General features: G+C 44.5%; 2 pseudogenes; both read right to left on the bottom strand.

The window, feature by feature from the left end:
* Positions 1 to 15,564: 15,564 nt before the first annotated feature.
* On the bottom strand, positions 15,565 to 17,922 carry LOC135574792 (RNA exonuclease 1 homolog; annotated as a pseudogene).
* A 284-nt stretch (positions 17,923 to 18,206) lies between these two features.
* On the bottom strand, positions 18,207 to 19,802 carry LOC135574793 (uncharacterized; annotated as a pseudogene).
* Between the last annotated feature and the right edge of the window lie 1,334 nt (positions 19,803 to 21,136).

Below are 21,136 nucleotides of genomic sequence, written 5' to 3' on the forward strand. Positions count from 1 at the left end.
GATATTTTCCCTTGATATAGATACGCACATCTTAGATTTAATAGACTTGAATTACTGAATTTCCCTGTAGGCTCTCCATCATGGATTACTATATAAGAACTGTGAAATTAGATTTAGAAAAATACATAAACTTACAGCAAAATAAATGTATTGAGAACAAAGGCCTATTTTGTCAAGTAAGTACCAAAAAGTACCCATTGTTACCCCCACTTAATAAGGGCTCCCGAGTGGCGCAGCGGTTTAAAGCACTGCATCTCAGTGCACGAGGCATCACTACAGTCCCTGGTTTGAATCCAGGCTGAATCACATCTGGCCATGATTGGTTCCATAGGGTGGTGCACAATTGGCCCAGCTTTGTCTGGGTTTGGCTGTCATTGTAAATAAGAATTTGAAATAAAGGCTAGTTTAAAAAAATAAAATAATGTCCTATTAAATACAAAGAAAATACCAGTGGAAACAATCATGTAAAATAAAGTGCTACTGATTGGTGAACAAACAGAAACAGAACAAACAGAATGAAAGGTTCCCTTGGTCCACCATTGTGTTGGCCGAGACGTCATCAGCTAAGAAGACGATTACACCCCAAGGTCACAAGTCTACAGCTCTAATCACCTAGCCTGGTTAAACCAGCCTAAAGGCGGAGCTCACCATTGTTAAACATTTAACCAGGCTACTAATCACCCATTGTCACTGTTTAAAATCTGCCCCGTGTCCTGACTGTGCCAACAGGCTGCAACTACTGAGCTGAAGAGTCAACTGTGAGTTGGTGTAAGGCTTTAGGCCTTTTCTCCACCGCCATTAAACCTGCTAGTGGTGTGTAAACGGAGCAATGTGCAGCTGCTGGACGCAGGCATACAGCCTGTGGGAATGGACAGGCGACTGCTCTTAATCCATTGGGGATACACTAGACTAGAATCCTACTTCATTAGGATGACAGTACTACAGTGCCAACAGGTTTCCTATGCAGTTATACCCCCCTTAATCCATCCGCAGTTACACAGCATCCCGGTTGTTTACAATGTATATTACAATGTATATACGCCTGTGTCTTTTTGCTGTGCTAGTATTGATATATGGTAGAGAAATTGCACACACGATGCAGTACATGGATTTGTTGTTGCTCAGCAAACTATAGCACTCTTTTAAGGCCAAACAAATGTGACGTTTTCAACACAACACATAGGCCTTCAGTGTAATCATATTAAATCGAAGTATCATTTACTGTGTCATTTATGCACGTGATTCGCAGAAAACATCCAAACACTGTAGACGTTTCTCTGACATTTCTTTCTTCTTCAATGCTAACTCACTAGCTACTGAAAATCAAATCTGTATTCTGCTCATCTTATTCAAGTATATTTGCCTGATTGACTATTCTCTCCCAAGTACAGGGGTAATGGTCTATTGACAGCACATTTCCTTATCTGCGTCTAGCACACTGTCTGAATCTGTTATCACAATGGACCAGATCAGTGCAGGCAAGCCCTCTCACTCCCGGCTGAGGCGCCATGAAAAAGAATTTCTGGAGCTGGGTGCCAACCGATAGGCCCTGAGCTCTTTATCCCCTTAAACCAATTCACACTCTGCATGTTTAAATATTTCAGCACCCCCCTTCTTCCCTATCCCCTCCTTTCCTCCCCCTCTTTTCTTCCTACCCATTGCTCTGGTCTTTCCCCAGCAGCGTCGGCAGGGAGAGGAGGGAAGCCCAATGAAGGATGGATGCAGGTGCAGGCTCATCGAGGGAAGGGGGACCCCATTGTTGGCTGGACAGCACCCTCTCCTCTGGAGCACTTTCTTACAGGGCCTGACACAGACTAACCCACATTCTAATCAGATTATGCAAATGTATACTTCAAAAAGCAACACGCTGTAACCCACACCCAGGCGCTGAGAGGGAGGGAGAGAGAGAGGTTGGTGGGAGGGACAGAGAGAGAGAGAGAGAGGGGTGAGAGAGAGAGAGAGAGGTTGGTGGGAGGGAGAGAGAGAGAGAGGTTGGTGGGAGGGGGAGAAAGAGAGGTTGGTGGGAGGGAGAGAGAGAGAGAGAGAGAGAGAGAGAGGTGGGTGGGTGGGTGGGTGGAGAGAGAGAGAGAGAGAGAGAGGGGTTGGAAGGGAGAGAGAGAGAGGTTGGTGGGAGGGGGAGAAAGAGAGGTTGGTGGGAGGGAGAGAGAGAGAGAGAGAGAGAGAGAGAGAGAGAGAGAGAGAGAGAGAGAGAGAGAGGGGTGGTAGGGACAGAGAGAGAGAGAGAGAGAGAGAGAGAGGGTGGTAGGGACAGAGAGAGAGAGCGATAGAGAGAGAGAGAGGGTTGGAAGGGAGAGAGAGGAGTGGGAGGGAGGGAGAGAGAGAGGAAGAGATTACTAAGGATGGTTAGAAAGAGGAAGGAGAGCAGAGGCAGCCGTTTAGAGAAGAACAACTTATAGTGTATACTGAACGCTCCACGCTAAAAGTTCACTAGACCTTATTAATATAATACCCACGTCCTTCATCATAAAAGTAGCATAGAACCATAAAAAGGAAGGCTGACTTTCTTACAGCCAGGCAAATTAACCATTCAAATCCTTATTGTTTTCACAGACATTCCTGGATCCAATGTCAAAAGGAATCTACAATGATAATGTGTGTGTGTGTGGGGGGGGTGCTGTGTAGGAGATGACATTATTTGCCAGATAAAAACAGTCAGTCACAACACCACAGCTTCCTAAAGGACCCTGACCCTGGAAGAACTCGGTGGCCCCACACTCAAACCAGCTGCCTCATTCACCTGATCACTATACTAGTGCTACATTTCACATTAAAAACAGAGATTAGGTCATCTACAATAAAATATACTATACTGAGTGAGAAAGTTTACGAGTGTCTATTCCCAATTATAATAATTGTTTGTCACACACACATAATAGTAACACAAACATTTACAATGATGACTTCCATTCACTTTTATATTCGTTCTACTCTGTTGACTTCCTCTGTTTTTTAACCCTGTTCAGATTTACAATGTCGGCTTTTACTTTTCACCCCCAAAAGACCAGCTGTTGGCTCTTTAATCTGGTGACGTGCGATACACTGAGGGCAACTGTGATTCAGAGTTCAAGTTGTTCTGTGGATGTTTGCTTCACTTGAACGACTAGTTTAAAAGCGATTGATTACAGCTGTTAATCATACAGTTATGTATCATAAGGCACATAGACTGTGGAAGCATATTAGTTTGGCCCACTGAAGCCAGTCACTGGATCAACTTCTAGCATCATATTGGACACTGATAGACAGAGGACACAACGTTACTGTGCTGGTGCACTGTGCTTCTCTATACCTGGACCCCACGGAATGCTATTGTTTCAGCTACGAACCCTTTCATTTCTCCGTTTCTGTGGAAGCCTTGGAGGATTTCCTTGAGTTCATACACTTCTCCGTGAACGAGATGGACTGCCTGTACTACTAGCAGATCCACTTGAGACTTCATGAATTTAGACAAAAAATAAATTCAGTTTAACATGCAGATTTGTAACTTTTTGGACTGTTATTTAAGGTAGGAGAGAGTCATGGGGAGACTGAAAGAGGTCAAGTACAACCAACTGTTAGCTGACCCCATTTTGCCCGGCGGTGAGCTGATGGCTGAGATTCTGGCCATTCCTCTCGTGTAGAACCTGCGTTTCTCTATCACCCACACCTGGGAGAGGCTCTGTGAGCAGCTTCCCACCCCACCGTCCTGCGTCCCCGGTGCCATGGTGAAATGAAAGGGCAAAATAAGCTTCCTGTTCTGAATGGTCTGTTCTATGCGTCCCAGGACATGACAATACAGTCTGTGGCCATGATATGGATGACTACTACAGTGAGGCTATGGGTGAGCTCATTTACAATATCATTGGATGAGGTCAATTTGATCACACCACAAAACAACCGAGTACAGTGTATTAAAAAAAAAAAAAAAAGTTTAAATGGATGTTCTAATGCCAATACTACTTATATTCTACCGATTTGTAGTAATTTGTCATGTCTAATTTTATTGGAGAAATTACTTTTTTACTAAGCCAGAGCATGGTGTAACAGGTAGGCAACTGCAGCTGCACTCAATGTGTGTATAGGGTGCATTCCAATACCCTAGCAATGATACCAATAGGTGCTCAAGTGCTACGCCCACTGGTGGCGTATATGTGTATTACGGTTAATACCACATTCCTCCCCTCTTAAATAAGTCCTTTGTTAGGACATACAACATAACACATTGCCTATGCTCTCCTATTGCGTTAATGAACTCATTATGAAATGTGAAGTTCCTTTAACTGAAACATTCTTTAAAACGTGTTATGTACTCTACTGATCCAAACAAGTCAGTGTAAACAATAAACATGACATTTCACATGTTCACAATAATTGAATGTTCTTTTCACACGCTTGGGTAACTGTTATGCATTTAATTATTGAGTCTCATTTACTGTGTCTTTTAGTTGTCTTTAAAAAAAAACATTTATATCCGTTCTGTTTTTTTCTTGTTCAGAGTTAAAGGTTTTTTAAGCAGCTTGGAAGCTCTGCATGCCTCTGAACGAAGAACACTAGGGGTAGTATTTATTCTCAACGATGGAAAAGCCACCGAAAAGCCACAAATACTCTGAGCCAGGCTCGGAGTATTTGACTGAAACTGTGTTTTTCTCTCTTGGTGAACTGTTTTCCCTGTTACAGTCTCTGTCTGTGGCACGTGCACCACAGAAGCACTTGGAATAGCTAGAGAACAGCCTGTCCTCTGCCATCACAACTGGTAACTCACTTGTTGTTCCTTCCATCTGGAAATAATTGGATCAACATGTCTGCAAACCACTTTACCATCTCCCAACATTTCCTTGTAAGAGACAGGACCCGTCACTGAGTCTATGAGGTATCAGGTATCCAGGTATCCATTTTGACCTCTGACTGAAATTTATGGTAAGGACAGGGTCGCCCTCTCCAAAACTGCGGCCCTTGGTGAATTTGTCATGGTTCTCTTTCTGTCTGTTTTGTTTGCGTTCAACTTCCCTTTTCAGGTCTGGATAGACCAGGTCCAGTGTGGAGCGTAGTCGACAACCTGGTAACATCTCAGCAGGAGAACGTCCTGTTGTGGGTCGAGGTGTTAAGTCTGCAGCTGAACAGAACACGTGACACTTTGCTGCTACGCTCCCATCTGTGCTTTACTTCCTCGTTTCTTTGAATGTCTGCACTGCGCATTCCGCCGGGCCATTTGAAGATGGATGAAATGGAGCAGATGGCACCTGCACAATGCCGTTGTTTCTGGGGAACTCCCGTGTTTCTGTACTCATGAAACAGGTTGCCCTGTCGCTCGCCACCCTCTCAGGTGTCCCCTTTATTACTAAAACTCTGTCGCAGGCCATCGATAGTAGTGGTGGACGAAGCAAAACTAACAGGATACACATCCCATCCATTTTTTGAATGTGCATCGATGATTATCAGGAACAGTTTCCCGTGAATGGCCCTGCGTAATCTATATGCAATCTTCTCCAAGGTTTCTCTGGGAAGTCCCAAGGGTGGAGGAAAGCTGTTGCTTTCGCCTGTGTTCCTTACATGTCTTGACTAGATTCTCTATCTCCTTATCTAGTTGAGGCCACCATACGTAACTCCTAGCCAACCCCAGGGCGACTCTGAGGTAGCTGCTGTAGGATAGCCTGGCGTGCTGATAGTGGAATAATCACTCGTGCTCCCCACAAAATGCAACCATCCTGTACGCAAAACTCTTGTTTTCCTGACTCTGAAATTCAATCCCTTCCGTTTGTTGTGGTCATCCCCTTACCATATATTGTCTAACTCTAGACCGTCCTGTATCTTTACCTGTCCAGGTTCTCACTTGCTCTGCAGTCACGAGTGCCGTGTCTGTCCACAAACATCAGCACTCTGTCCTGTAGAGCTGTTATGATGGCGTGTACGGCAGCGGAAGACGGCTCCAGGCATCTACATTCCCGTGGTACTTTAAGCCTCGAAAAACGATGAAATACTTATACGCCCTCAACGTCGCTGCCCACCTCTGAATCCTCTGAGACACCATCTGTGGAACTGCCTTCATTTCTTTGAAAAGAGACCGTAAAGGTTTATGACCTGTACATGTGGTAAACTTCCTGCCATATACAGGGCATTCGGAAAGTATTCAGACCCCTTGACTTTCTGCAAATTCTGTTACGTTGCAGCCTTATTCAAAAATGTATAAAAATGTTCCCCATCAATCTACACACAATACCCCATGATGACAAAGCAAAAACAGGCTTGTAGAAATTTTTGCAAATGTATTAAATATTTTAAAAATGAAAATGAATCACATTTACATAAGTATTCAGACCCTTCACTCAGTACTTTGTTGAATCACATTTGACAGTGATTACAGCCTTGAGTCTTCTTGGGTATGACGCTACTAGTTTGGCACACCTGTATTTGGGGAGTTTCTCCCATTATTCTCTGCAGATTCTCTCAAGCTCTGTCAGGTTAGATGGGGAGCATCGCTGCACAGCTATTTTCAGGTCTCTCCAGAGATGCTAGATCGGGTTCAAGTTCGGGCTCTGGCTGGGCCACTCAAGGACATTCAGAGACTTGTCCTGAAGCCACTCCTGCGTTGTCTTGGCTGTGTGCTTCGGGTCGTTGTCTTGTTGGAAGGTGAAACGTCGCCCCAGTCTGAGGTCCTGAGTGCTCTGGAGCAGGTTTTCATCAAGGATCTCTCAAGGATCTTTTCCCCAGTTTCTTTTGGTTCTAGTCCTCCTGGTTTCGACCCTTGCCTGTCCTGACTACGTACCCGCCTGCCTGACCACTCTGCCTGTTCTGTCTTCAAGCCTGCCTATCCCCTTGTACTGTTTGGACTCTGATCTGGTTACTGAACCCCTGCCTGGCCTGACCGCGAGACTGCCCTTCGTCTGGTACTGTTTTGGACTCTGACCCGGTTTATGAACTCTCGGCTGTCCCCGTCCTACCTTTTACCTACCCCTTGGAGTAATAAATATTGGAGCTCAACCATCTGCTTCCTGTGTCTGCATTTGGGTCTCGCCTTGTGTCCTTATAGTCTGAATACTTTCCGAATGTACCCCAAACTGTACTGCTAACCCCTCTTTGTCTAGTTGGGAATAGTTATTTTCTAATGGTTTAAGAAGCCTCCTGCTCTTCCCCCTACTGCCACTTTGTCTCTTTACGCAGTAGTGTGTGAAGAGGTGCAAAAGCCTGTTATAATAGTTTAGCAGTCCCAGGTAAACTCAGTCACATTTTTATGAGCAGGTGCGTTCTGGATTGCTTGTACCTTGTCATTGAGTGGATGGATACCCGTGGCGTCCAATCTGTGTCCTAGGAACACTGCCTCATTCCCCATGAAGGTACACTTACTCCGCTTGAGACGTAAGGCCGCACTCTCCTCCCCGTAACCAGCACGTCCTCTCTCCTCCCCGTCACCAGCACGTCATCTCTCCTCCCCGTCACCAGCACGTCATCTCTCCTCCCAGTCACCAGCACGTCATCTCTCCTCCCCGTCACCAGCACGTCCTCTCTCCTCCCAGCACGTGGTGAGGAGACAGATTCTCACCACGCCACCTGGTAGGAGCGACCTGTCAGGTAGGACGCAATCCAAGCGTGGGCCGCGCCGGAGATGCCCAACTCGGAGAGGGTGGAGGAGGATCTGATGGTTCACAGTATCGAAGGTAGCCGATAGGTCTAGAAGGATGAGAGCAGAGGAGAGAGAGTTAGCTTTAGCAGTGCGGAGCGCCTCCGTGATACAGAGAAGAGCAGTCTCAGTTGAATGACTAGTCTTGAAACCTGACTGATTTGGATCGAGAAGGTCATTCTGAGAGAGATAGCGGGAGAGCTGGCCAAGGACGGCACGTTCAAGAGTTTTGGAGAGAAAAGAAAGAAGGGATACTGGTCTGTAGTTGTTGACATCGGAGGGATCGAGTGTAGGTTTTTTCAGAAGGGGTGCAACTCTCGCTCTCTTGAAGACGGAAGGGACGTAGCCAGCGGTCAGGGATGAGTTGATGAGCGAGGTGAGGTAAGGGAGAAGGTCTCCGGAAATGGTCTGGAGAAGAGAGGAGGGGATAAGGTCAAGCGGGCAGGTTGTTGGGCGGCCGGCCGTCACAAGACGTGAGATTTCATCTGGAGAGAGAGGGGAGAAAGAGGTCAGAGCACAGGGTAGGGCAGTGTGAGCAGAACCAGCGGTGTCGTTTGACTTAGCAAACGAGGATCGGATGTCGTCGACCTTCTTTTCAAAGTGGTTGACGAAGTCATCTGCAGAGAGGGAGGAGGGGGGAGGAGGATTCAGGAGGGAGGAGAAGGTGGCAAAGAGCTTCCTAGGGTTAGAGGCAGATGCTTGGAATTTAGAGTGGTAGAAAGTGGCTTTAGCAGCAGAGACAGAGGAGGAAAATGTAGAGAGGAGGGAGTGAAAGGATGCCAGGTCCGCAGGGAGGCGAGTTTTCCTCCATTTCCGCTCGGCTGCCCGGAGCCCTGTTCTGTGAGCTCGCAATGAGTCGTCGAGCCACGGAGCGGGAGGGAGGACCGAGCCGGCCTGGAGGATAGGGGACATAGAGAGTCAAAGGATGCAGAAAGGGAGGAGAGGAGGGTTGAGGAGGCAGAATCAGGAGATAGGTTGGAGAAGGTTTGAGCAGAGGGAAGAGATGATAGGATGGAAGAGGAGAGAGTAGCGGGGGAGAGAGCGAAGGTTGGGACGGCGCGATACCATCCGAGTAGGGGCAGTGTGGGAAGTGTTGGATGAGAGCGAGAGGGAAAAGGATACAAGGTAGTGGTCGGAGACTTGGAGGGAGTTGCAATGAGGTTAGTGGAAGAACAGCATCTAGTAAAGATGAGGTCGAGCGTATTGCCTGCCTTGTGAGTAGGGGGAAGGTGAGAGGGTGAGGTCAAAAGAGGAGAGGAGTGGAAAGAAGGAGGCAGAGAGGAATGAGTCAAAGGTAGACGTGGGGAGGTTAAAGTCGCCCAGAACTGTGAGAGATGAGCCGTCCTCAGGAAAGGAGCTTATCAAGGCATCAAGCTCATTGATGAACTCTCCGAGGAACCTGGAGGGCGATAAATGATAAGGATGTTAAGCTTGAAAGGGCTGGTAACTGTGACAGCATGGAATTCAAAGGAGGCGATAGACAGATGGGTAAGGGGAGAAAGAGAGAATGACCACTTGGGAGAGATGAGGATCCCGGTGCCACCACCCCGCTGACCAGAAGCTCTCGGGGTGTGCGAGAACACGTGGGCGGACGAAGAGAGCAGTAGGAGTAGCAGTGTTATCTGTGGTGATCCATGTTTCCGTCAGTGCCAAGAAGTCGAGGGACTGGAGGGAGGCATAGGCTGAGATGAACTCTGCCTTGTTGGCCGCAGATCGGCAGTTCCAGAGGCTACCGGAGACCTGGAACTCCACGTGGGTCGTGCGCGCTGGGACCACCAGATTAGGGTGGCCGCGGCCACGCGGTGTGGAGCGTTTGTATGGTCTGTGCAGAGAGGAGAGAACAGGGATAGACAGACACATAGTTGACAGGCTACACAAGAGGCTACGCTAATGCAAAGGAGATTGGAATGACAAGTGGACTACACGTCTCGAATGTTCAGAAAGTTAAGCTTACGTAGCAAGAATCTTATTGACTAAAATGATTAAAATGATACAGTACTGCTGAAGTAGGCTAGCTGGCAGTGGCTGCGTTGTAGACTTTGTAGGCTAGCTGGCAGTGGCTGCGTTGTTGACACTACACTAATCAAGTCGTTCCGTTGAGTGTAATAGTTTTTACAGTGCTGCTATTCGGGGGCTAGCTGGCTAGCTAGCAGTGTTGATTACGTTACGTTGCGTTAAAAGAACGACAATAGCTGGCTAGCTAACCTAGAAAATCGCTCTAGACTACACAATTATCTTTGATACAAAGACGGCTATGTAGCTAGCTATGTAGCTAGCTACGATCAAACAAATCAAACCGTTGTACTGTAATGAAATGAAATGAAAATGTGATACTACCTGTGGAGCGAAGCGAAATGCGACCGGGTTGTTGAGTGCGGAAGTTCTATTCGGTAGACGTCACCAGCACGTCATCTCTCCTCCCCGTCACCAGGACGTCATCTCTCCTCCCCGTCACCAGGACGTCATCTCTCCTCCCCGTCACCAGGACGTCATCTCTCCTCCCCGTCACCAGCACGTCATCTCTCCTCCCCGTCACCAGGACGTCATCTCTCCTCCCCGTCACCAGCACGTCATCTCTCCTCCCCGTCACCAGCACGTCATCTCTCCTCCCCGTCACCAGGACGTCATCTCTCCTCCCCGTCACCAGGACGTCATCTCTCCTCCCCGTCACCAGCACGTCCTCTCTCCTCCCCGTCACCAGCACGTCATCTCTCCTCCCCGTCACTAGGACGTCATCTCTCCACCCCGTCACCAGGACGTCATCTCTCCTCCCCGTCACCAGGACGTCATCCAAGTAAATGGTGACATGTGGAATCCCTTGACGTACACCCTTGATGGTCCTCTGAAAAATAGCAGGACTGCTGGAGACACCAGAAGGTTAAAGTTTATACATAAACAACCTCTTGTGTGTGTTTACTGTACAATACTTCTTAGATTCCTCATCATGTTGCTATGCATGGCTCATGTCTAACTTTGTGAACTTCTGTCCACCAGACAGATTTGCAAATTGATCCTGTTTTCTGAATAGGATACTGCTCTAATTTGGATACTCTCTTAACAGTCCATTTCTAATTCCCACAGTATTGTTCGGTTTTAAAACAGGCACTATGGGAGCTGCCAATTCCAAGAATTTGACTGGTTCCATAGTGTCTTCTCTCAAGAGACGGTCAATCTCTGCCTCTAACTTTGACTTCATGGTATAAGGCACAGGTCTTGGTTTGTAAAACCTTGGTGTGTCCTCCTCGTCTACATAGATTTTAGTTGGGAAACCTTTCAATGTTCCTCTTGGAACACATTCTCGTCCTTTGTAAACACCTCTTCCAATGTGCACCATTGACCATCATCAATCTGATTTAATGCTCCCCATTCTAACTTCAGTTCTTTTATCCTGCCTCGACCTAGCAGGTTCTGATAAGACTCCTACGGGTAGCTGAGTCACTGGGTCTCTGTGCTGCACAGTTACATTAGCTGCGCCTAATGTGTCTCTCACCTGTGTACATTTTGAGATGCAGAGAACACGTTGCACTGTCCTACAACTTCGAGTACTCCGATCTGTTCAGTATGTTTACACTGCACCCTGTATCCACTTCAAACTTCACATCTGATTCAATGACTTTCAATGTCAATGTGATAGGATCCACTTTTGGAAAGTCATCTCCGACACGTTGTGCACTGTAAACATATCCTCTTCTACCGCTTTGTTTTTTGTTCAGCTTCCCCACTGATGTAATGTGTCAGTGTTGTACAAATGTTTCTTAGTTTTTGCTTTCCTCGCACTTTTGGATTGGAACTCTCTGCATGGGGTTTACCACACTTATGGCACTTCCTCCTGGAAATGGCACTAACTTCCCATGTGATCACCTTCACATCTGTAACATACTTTCACGTGCTCACCTAGCTCGTGCGGGTTCGTTTTCCTGAGGCATTCTTAGCTTGTGCCCACTTGCCTGGTATGTCCCTTGTTTCCAGGTCACATTAGCACTGTCCACACATTTTCCCTGGATTTCTTTTACACCCTCGTTTGACAGTCTCCATTTGCTTGCGCAAGGAACAATGCTATAATCAAATGTAAGTCCAGTGTCGGATAATAACTTCAGTTGGATCCAGTCATTATTTATGCCGCAAACTAGCCTCTCTCAGAATTTCCTTCAGATTGTCCCCATAATTGCAATCCTGTGCCAGTATACGCAAGACAGCAACACAGTCCACAACACTCTCATCTGTATTTCTGTTGCTTGAATGAAATTTAAACCATTGCGCAATCTCACTCGGTTTCCGGTTGAAATGTGCTTTTCGCAAACTCCACTGTCTCCTCAAAGTGTTTATCCCCAGGTTTACCAGGATGCAGATTTCTCATAAAATTGTAGGTTTAGCTCAACGGAATGGATCTTTTCTTGTCATAATCTACAATTTCATTTGCCTTGAAAAAATGACCAAGTACTTCACAGTATTCCTCCCACAATTGTGTCTGATGATAAAAGGGAGATACCTACACAGATAGAACAATGAGATAGCTATTTCACTAGATTTATAAATGTGAAGCATCTGGTTGGCATTTCCACTCACTACCAAATGATATTCTGACAGTCTGCTAATTTTCTCATCAATTAAACATTTGATCTCACTACAGTTTTCTGCTCCCAAAACTACAATCTGTTACGAACAGAGTGGACTAAGTTTAGTAGACTTTACCCTTTGCCAAATTTTTTAAATTGCACTGTTTAGAAGGAGTGCAAAGGCGAATTGAGTTATTGCACACGTGCACTTCTCACAAAAGGCGTTCATTAATGGAAATACGCAAATGTAGCTAGAAGGTGAATTCCAATACTCTTAACAATGATACCAATAGGTACTCAAGTGCTACATTCCCTGGTGGCGAGTATGTGTAATGACGAATACCACATTACCACACTATCCCTATTTTTCTGGGGGGGTTGCCTGTTTTGCATTTTATTTTGGTGTTAATACGTGTCACATATCACTTTGCAAACAAAGTAAAAAATGTTTTAAAAAAAACAATCATTGAGTTATTAAAGACGCATTCAAACATGGTCTCTTTGTTTTCTTGAGTAAGGCAGCTCCAAAATGCAAGTGTTTCAGTCTAGCTCAGTGCTTTCTGTGGTGGTGGGGCAGCCAGCGGAAAATACAGAGTGTAGGGGTTGCTAATGTTCTCTACTTGCGCTGTGATCGGCTCAGTGTTCTGTCACTCATGGGGACACTACTTCACTGACAAATCTAAGGGTAGAGCTCGAAAATGTAAGCCCCTTAGGTGCTGTCATACGGTTACATTAGAAGTGCCCATCCAAGAAGGCTCAAGGTCATTGACCACAGATAGAATTAGGTCGAATCACATTATATCTACAGTAACTTTTACTCATGTCAACATCATACTTAATCTTAGCTAGCAGTCATCATCATGAATCAAGTCGACAATCTGCTGGCAAATCCTTTTTAATCCTTGTCATATGAAGAGAAGAAATTATAGATAAAACGTATCGGAGCTCATCGGCCATTGGACTTGAACATCACACAACAAGTTGGAAATTGCAAATTCAACTGAGTGGTTTGGAAGGAATCAGTGGTTAACTGCATGCATTGCAAAGCAATCACTAGCCTGCTATTCAGTGGAGTGGGTGTGTGGTTCCAAGTCTGGGATTAAGGGTCTCTTTTCAAATTTAAAATTATAAACATTCAACATTGACCATGCTGTCAATCCAGCATGATTTCTGCCGCGCTCAAAACAACTGTTAACTAGAAACGGGGAAATTTGACTTCAATGAGTACAAGAGAACTGGGAACTCGAGAAAGAATTTGCTCCGACTGGGAAAATACGTTTTGAACGGTCATCGAACTCGGAATTGTAAGTCAGGAGCTCGTTTTTCCCCCCAGAGTTCCCAGTTGTCTTGAACCCACTGAAGTCAGATTTCCAAGTTCTGAGCTAACTGACGTCATCATGATTTCACCTTGTTTTTTCCCCACTTTTCCAGTGTTCTTGAAAGCACCATGAATCCAGAGAATGCCAGACTTTGATGACAAAGCTTGGTGACAAAATTTGCCCACAAAGGACCACTGAGCCACCTTCCTGTTCAAGTGAGCACAGCACAACAATGTGAGTCCAAAAATGTCTTGTATGCTGCTGTATAAATGATGTAATATGCCAGGGAAATATATATACTGTTGCTAAGAAAGTAATACTAAGTGTATGTTGTGTAGTAAACTGCTAGTAGTCCTTGTTCCTCACCCTAATAATTTGGTCTATTTTCTCTCTTAATTTTGCCTACTATTCTGACTCGGTGGTGCACATGTAGCCTATAACCTGTTTTAGAGAAATGTAAATCATTGAATATTGTAAGAGCTTTCAATGTCTGCTTATATGCCCCCTTTATTTATCCTACGGTTCTAACTTGGTGTACATGTAGAACCCTGTAAGAACAGCACATGTTCTGAATTCTGTTGCTGTACATTTCAAAAGTGCTGAACAAATAGTTATATTGACGACGTCCGTCCTAGCTCGCTCATTAACGTCTTAATCTAAATTACGGATTGCCTCTTATCCACTTGTCGTCCCAATGTGCCATAATTTGTACATCTCATTTGTCAAGAGAAACCACGTTTGTTTAAGCAAGTCAGCCATATCAGGTATGTATTTATAAAATCTAGTGAATGAGGCTGAATGAACTGTTTCGCTGCCAGACAAGGCTCCGCTGATAGCCAGGTGTAGCAGTGGTAAGGTGTTGGAACTGCTGTTGGGACTCTGCTGTTGGGCCAGCTTCATGTAGACCCTAACAGTTTGTCGGCACCGTTTGTCACCGTTACAGTGTAATGAATGTATTGTTTAGTGTTATGGCTTTTGCTGGCATGCATCCCCCAATTTTTGGTGTTTGTTTGCCCCACCAAGATTTTCATTCTAAAATCGTCACTGCTAGGGGCTAAGAGCAATGCGGTGTGAAAAGGCCTCACGAGGAACAAAAGGGCCAAGCACGTGCTGGTTCTGCTTGTTGCTATCCTGATGCTCCTCTTCATCAAAACAGGCCTGCTCTTCATCAGGAGGTTCTGTTAAGTCTAAAAGGAAGAGAGTGACAGGTTCAGTACGCAATATTATTTCCATATTCTTGTACTGTTATTTAACTTGACTCTCTTCCTCGCCAGGGAGAAGTGATGGACACCAAACGACATCAGCATTTTGTGTCTCATATCTGACATTTCTGTGAGATTGCTCAGTTTATTTTAGTTCATGTTTGTGTTCATTCACTTTTTTGAGGAAGTAATAGGCTTCACACAATTTGAACCTGTTCTTTCAAAAGAAGTGTTCATACTTATGGAAATAGTTCATTCTCTGACACTGTTTGAGGTTTTATGTGTCCATTTTGATTATGTAACATCGCATATAACATCTGAAAGTGTTGAGGATTAGTAGATAGCACACTGGGGAGGAGACTATGCATTGTTCAAATTCTTAGTTAATTTTATTTTGGAATTATTGACCCTAATCTCATCAATTGGAAATTGAAATAGTCTTCAGGTGTTCCTTCAATCAACACAGCCACCATCAACATTAACGAGGTTATTTAATGTTAATAAAACCCCATAACAGATTTTTCTTTTACTTTCAATGTATTCTTATTTCCCAATGTTCAGAGTGCATCCCCAAATAAATAATTACATTGACGAGAGAGACTGCGGAAGGAGCATAACATGGTAAAAAAAAAAAAGGAATTCCACCAATTGACATAAAAATGATAATTTCAGTCCCTCTCCAAGCCTACCCACACCATTCGAAGAAAAGACCCAACAAATAACACTTCACCTTTATGCACCAATTTGTAAGTCGCTCTGGATAAGAGCGTCTGCTAAATGACTTAAATGTAAATGTATACAAATAAGTGACATTTGAACATCAATATTTGTGATTTCATAAAAAACGTAGGTGGGCGATGACAGTTTTATTCAGGTCACCATCGTTTAGTTTTGCCATCTTTGACCTTCCACAACGTGAGCGGTCACGTCTACTCCCGCTCCATCTCTCTAGCACTCGATATCGCCAGTTTATTCACGCACACCTGCCACAATCATTACGCACACATGCGCCTCACCTGGACTCTGTCACCTTCCTGATGACCTCCCCTATATCTTTCACTCCCTTTGTTTTTTCCCCCCAGGCGTTATTGATTCTGTTTCTGTGTTTTATGTCTGTACGGTAGTCGTGTTTCTTGTTTTGTTCCATTTATTATTAAATTCACTCCCTGTACTAGCTTCCCGACTCCTAGCGTACTCATTACATGAGCAGGCAGCAGCTTCTGCAGAGTCATGGCCACCCACTGGAAGGGAGCAGAGCAATACCATACACACAGTTACTATAAACCTATAGCGCACATGCACAAAATCTGAAAACCTTGGATCAGGAATGATTCTCAAATTAGTGGATACATGTTTAGGACTTTTGCCTACTACAAAACATGATAATCTCTCAGATTGTCTCAACTGCTTTTACAAGTGTTCTAAGAACACATTTAACAGTAAGCAGTGAATGGACCGAGTTGGGATTGTGAGACGCTTCATTAAAAGATTCATGCAACATCTTTCCCTACTTACACCATGATCAGTTTGACTGTTTAGAAATGTAATGACACACAGGTGATGGGTATTATTCCCATTGCCAGAGACTTGTTTGTTTGACCCTCCACTCTCCTCGATGATCCTCCTAAGGTAGTCTGCTGTCAGGTTGTGGAGCTTAATCGTATTCACGAGGCTGAGATTAGGCCTTGTCCTGGACTAAGACAAATATGCTCAAAGACAATTCTCATTGACAGTTGTAATGTTTTTTATTTCAATATTAATCTATACTGTATCGAGAGAAAAAAAGCAACTGGTATTGATAGACTTTCCATATCGGTGCGTATTCACTAATACATAGTTACTATTAATAACTAATGCAGCTGAACCCACCTTAAGTGCACAGAGGTCAGTTTCTAAGCGTTGGTCAATCAGTATAGTCTCTGCGCTTACAAAGCTCAGAAGAGTCTCCTGAACATCCCGTGTGGACGAGCGTGTTCCTTTCACATGAACTTCACTGGTGCCTGAAAACCTGAGCAGAAGAGAGCATTGGCGATGCCATCTTTGTTTAAAATGCTGGATAAAATGAAGCAGTCTGTCGAGATTCTATATGAATTCTGGAGTGTTATGTGGCCCTTCCTGGTGTTGTAGTCAATGACTTCATTATCAGCTTTCACAAAAGGCATCATAGGTTACCTGCAAACTGGAGTTGACAGAAGTCACTCTAGCCAGCTCCAGACCATGAGTGGTAAAGCACTGAAGGAAGAAAGACTAAATCTATTAGTCATACAGTAAAGAAAATAACTTGACCAGATCACTAGTACGGCAGTGGGGACATCGATGTTCAAAACACACTGACCTAACTTTAAATTGGCATGTCATGCAAAAGGTTGCCTAGGATTTCCATAATCCGACTGTTGAATCTCACCATTTCACAGTCGACTGAGAACACCTCCAGGCAGCCCGTATCAGAGGCAGGTCTAGGAAGGGTACTGACAAAGGCATCTAGGCTGACTGTGTCATGGACATGCGGCTGAGGGGGAGAAGTATGTGGGGGATACTATGTTTCCTGACATCTTTGAAAAGTCTTGCGGAAAATAGGTGCTATGCCCTTTTTGTCTTCTTATTACCTTGAAAACGTGGCATCCAGGAATGACACCCTCACAGCAGCTATGGCGTGTTTCCACTCCACCTGGAACTGTAGTAAGAAGTTATTCAAACAGGATTACATTTCTATATTCAGAAATGTGGAACATAACATAATGTCCTCTCACCCTTCTTCTCAACTCCCTTCCCATTCTGGTAGTTGCACTCCTCCTTGCGAGTGTGCTTTCCCACTTGGTTCATAGAGTAAGTGGCCCCACACCGACAGAAAACCCTCTTTAAAGCTTCTTTACCCAGAAACAAAAACACACAAGTTGCCAATTTGGAAGTAAAACAGGACTAGCCCTGAATGCAAATACATCATAAAGCTGAAGTATGCCCTATTCTGGCATAATGGGGAATGATGAACAGAGCACGAAGAACAGCCCCATGTTGACTACAATACCCAAAGTAGGCCAGTCCTAGGGAAATGAATCATACCACAGCCTATAGGATATACTGCCTATGCCAAGCATGTAAAAGGCATGCTTATGACTAAATCTGTCACATTTCAAGAGGTGCATTTTTACATTTGGTCAGCCAACAGCAATATACAACTGAACAATGCTTTGCTTCATACTGTACTCGCGGTCAGTGAACATCACTGAAGCCATTTTAGTCCACCTCTACATCTTTACGTTTGCACTCACCTTAGCAGGAATGAAGGCAGTAGGCTGAGGTTCTACAGGAACAGGGGAAATGGGTAAAACTGTGACTGGGTATGGACTGGAGTGACTGGAGTGACTGGAGAACTAACTGAAGTGATGGGCAGAGTATAGCTTCCCTCTGGGAGGATGAAGTGCAGGTTGTTGCCCACCTGGATGGTTGTTCCCACAGGTATGATGTTCACACAGGCTAGCAGGGGGAAAACACAAGCAATGACTTTGTACACACAATATCAACATGTTCCAATCTCCAACTGTCCAAGTATCCTGCCCAGTGTGTGAGAGTGTGGGAGTATCCGCCTGTTCTGTTGATCCCTCTTCAGCTTGTTGGCTTTCTCCAAGAAGATACGGTAGCATTCCTCCATTGCATCACTATCAGATAACTCAATACTCAAGCTCCTCAGAAGTCAATAACTTGTTCATTCACTTCGTCTATGGTAAGTGGTTCAAAAGGAGCAGATTCTAATTCTATTCCATTAGTTAGCCCATATAACAGCTGGCATTTTGTGATACCCGGGGTAGTGGCTGCTTGCTCTACAAAGTTTGTTGCCGGAACTGGACTAGACAAGGCAAAATCATGCCCTGGAGTTTGGCCTGGTATTTTCTGAAGACATGGCACTGATGTACAAGTGACCAGGAGCTCTGTGTTGCTGGCTGCTTATCTCTCTGGGGTCTCAATGACGAGTTTATGGAGGGAGGAGATCGAGGGAGGGACTAAAACCTTGTGAGGTAGTGAAGATACATGCCCATATAAAGACTTCATTGGGTTGAAGAGGGTTACTGTTCTCAGCACAGTTGAAGGCAAGCTCACTTTCAAGCAATTCAGGCTCTGCCATCAGTAAGTCGACATCCGCATAACCAACTGGATCATTATGGTGAGGTGTCTGTAAAGATGAAGCATCCCTTTTGGGACATTCAAGATCTGTCTCAGTTACTTTCCGCAGTGGCCCCAGCCTCTTGGTAACAAACTATTCTCTCACTTTCACTCCTCGGGTTTTCTAAGCATTTTGACAGGTCATCAAACATACTCAGCACTGGGTTTACCTTCAATTCCCTGACTAGCAGAAACACTAGATATGACAACACTTATCACCTTATCTTTCACAATCTCAGACACTGCAGGTGGGGATATGACTTTGACTACTTAAGGACTAGGAGTGGACACGGGAAGTGGAATAGCAAGTGGAGCATCAGCCACAGCAGGAACAGCAACAGGAACAGGGTGGACTTCCGCTTTGACTTCCTGTGGAAGGTTTGTGGTGGTCTTTCTGAGCTCGACTCTTCTTCCTGTCGCTCTCCAGAGGTGGAATATCAATGATGAGGACCCCTTTTTCATCAGGGTCATCAACTAGCTTGTGTCTACTAGCTTGTGAGGGAATGGGCTCTTGAGAAGGCGGCTTAGTTTGGTTCCCCTTACAAACATTCTCTCTCGTCCTGTTAACACCTTGCCCACTTATCCCTTTACTTAAAACAACAACTAGATAACAAAGAAGCTGAGAAGTTGGACAAGGGCTATTATTCCAAATCAATCTTCTGTTTGGAGCTGTCAAACACGTACTTCCTCGTAGAAGGAGAATAGACTGTAGTGGGCTGCCTGTGTGAAGATTTGGCGCTATTTCCATTCAAATCTTTCACCTGCCGTTTCAGATTTGGGAATCGAGACTTTCTTGGACTCTATGCTTTTACTGTTAATCTGCACAGTTTGGTAAAGGGATCATCTCCTCTACCTCATTCACAGTCTCTATTTCCTTGTTAATCCTCTCCAACTCCAAAAGGCAAGGGTCTTTGTCCTCATTGACCTGTGGGGCTGTAACGATCTTCGTCTTCATCGGATGAGGAGTAGGAAGGATCGGGCCAAAATGCAGCGTGGTAAGTGTCCATGATTATTTATTACACAAAAATACAAAATAACAAAGTGAATGTAAGAAATGAAAATCAAAACCGTCCTGAAAGGTGAAAACAGGAAACAACTACCCACAAACACCATGTGGGAAAAGGCTACCTAAGTATGGTATTCAATCAGAGACAACGATAGACAGCTGCCTCTGATTGGGAACCATACCAGGCCAAACACATAGAAATAGAAAACATAGAACACAAAACATAGAATGCCCACCCCAACTCACGCCCAGACCAAACTAAAAAAGAGACATAAAAAAGGAACTAAGGTCAGGACGTGACAGCTACATCCGCAATAACATCTGCTAAATATGTGTATGCGACCAATAAAATTTGATTTTATGGAATAACTCTCACCTGTCTCTGTGTTTTCCCCCATTCAGAGTCGCTGATGTCATTCTGTCCATTTAGTCAAATGTCTGGGATATGTTAAGAATTTCATGGACATCACAGAGATGGTTGAGAGGAGGAAGGAACTGACTCCAGAGTCTGCTCGCTATTCATCATGACAGTGAGTAGGCTGTCTAGCAGCATTCAGACTGGGTACTTACTGTTAATATGGTTCTAGGTATCCATTTGGCTTAATGAAACCAGGATATGGGTTGTGAAACAACCTGTCAGGATATACGTTTCGGAAAGGGTTTGGATTCTTAACCTTAGCCTTTAGTTCCTCAGTGAATATTTTCTTAACTCTATTTCTTGAACTGCATTGTTGGTTTAGGGCCTGTAAGTAAGCATTGTATTCTGCGCATGTGACAAATACAATTTGATTTGATTTGATTTTAGTTCGAAGAAATGAAATGTCTTCATACTAGCAATCGGTTTACGATGATGTGAAATGCAACCAAGGATTGTATATGTTATTGTTTTGTTTACTCAGCCTCAGATGCCAAATTCATGGACCACCGTGGACTGGGTTGTGGTGGGCTCACACATCACAGCGGAACTGAGAACAGCCATCCAAAGCAAGCTGGGCCTCACTGGTGTCAGGCACCTTCAAGCCAAATCAACAAACCACACTTTTGCCAGAGAGTGTCAGAGAAATCATGGGTAGTCTAAGTGGTTCAGATAAAGTACCAGGTTTAGATATATGTTTTATATCTAACTTGACTCAATTTAATGTATCCAAATCACTACATGAAGTATTTGTATATATTATGGATCCCCATTAGGGCTCTAGCAAAATGAAGGCAGTTATAAATTTGTAAAAACATTACAGTACATTCACAACAGATTTCACAACATATTAAGTGTGTAGAGTAGA

This window comes from Oncorhynchus nerka, linkage group LG13 (genome assembly GCF_034236695.1).
Source record: "Oncorhynchus nerka isolate Pitt River linkage group LG13, Oner_Uvic_2.0, whole genome shotgun sequence".
Lineage (NCBI taxonomy): Eukaryota > Metazoa > Chordata > Actinopteri > Salmoniformes > Salmonidae > Oncorhynchus > Oncorhynchus nerka.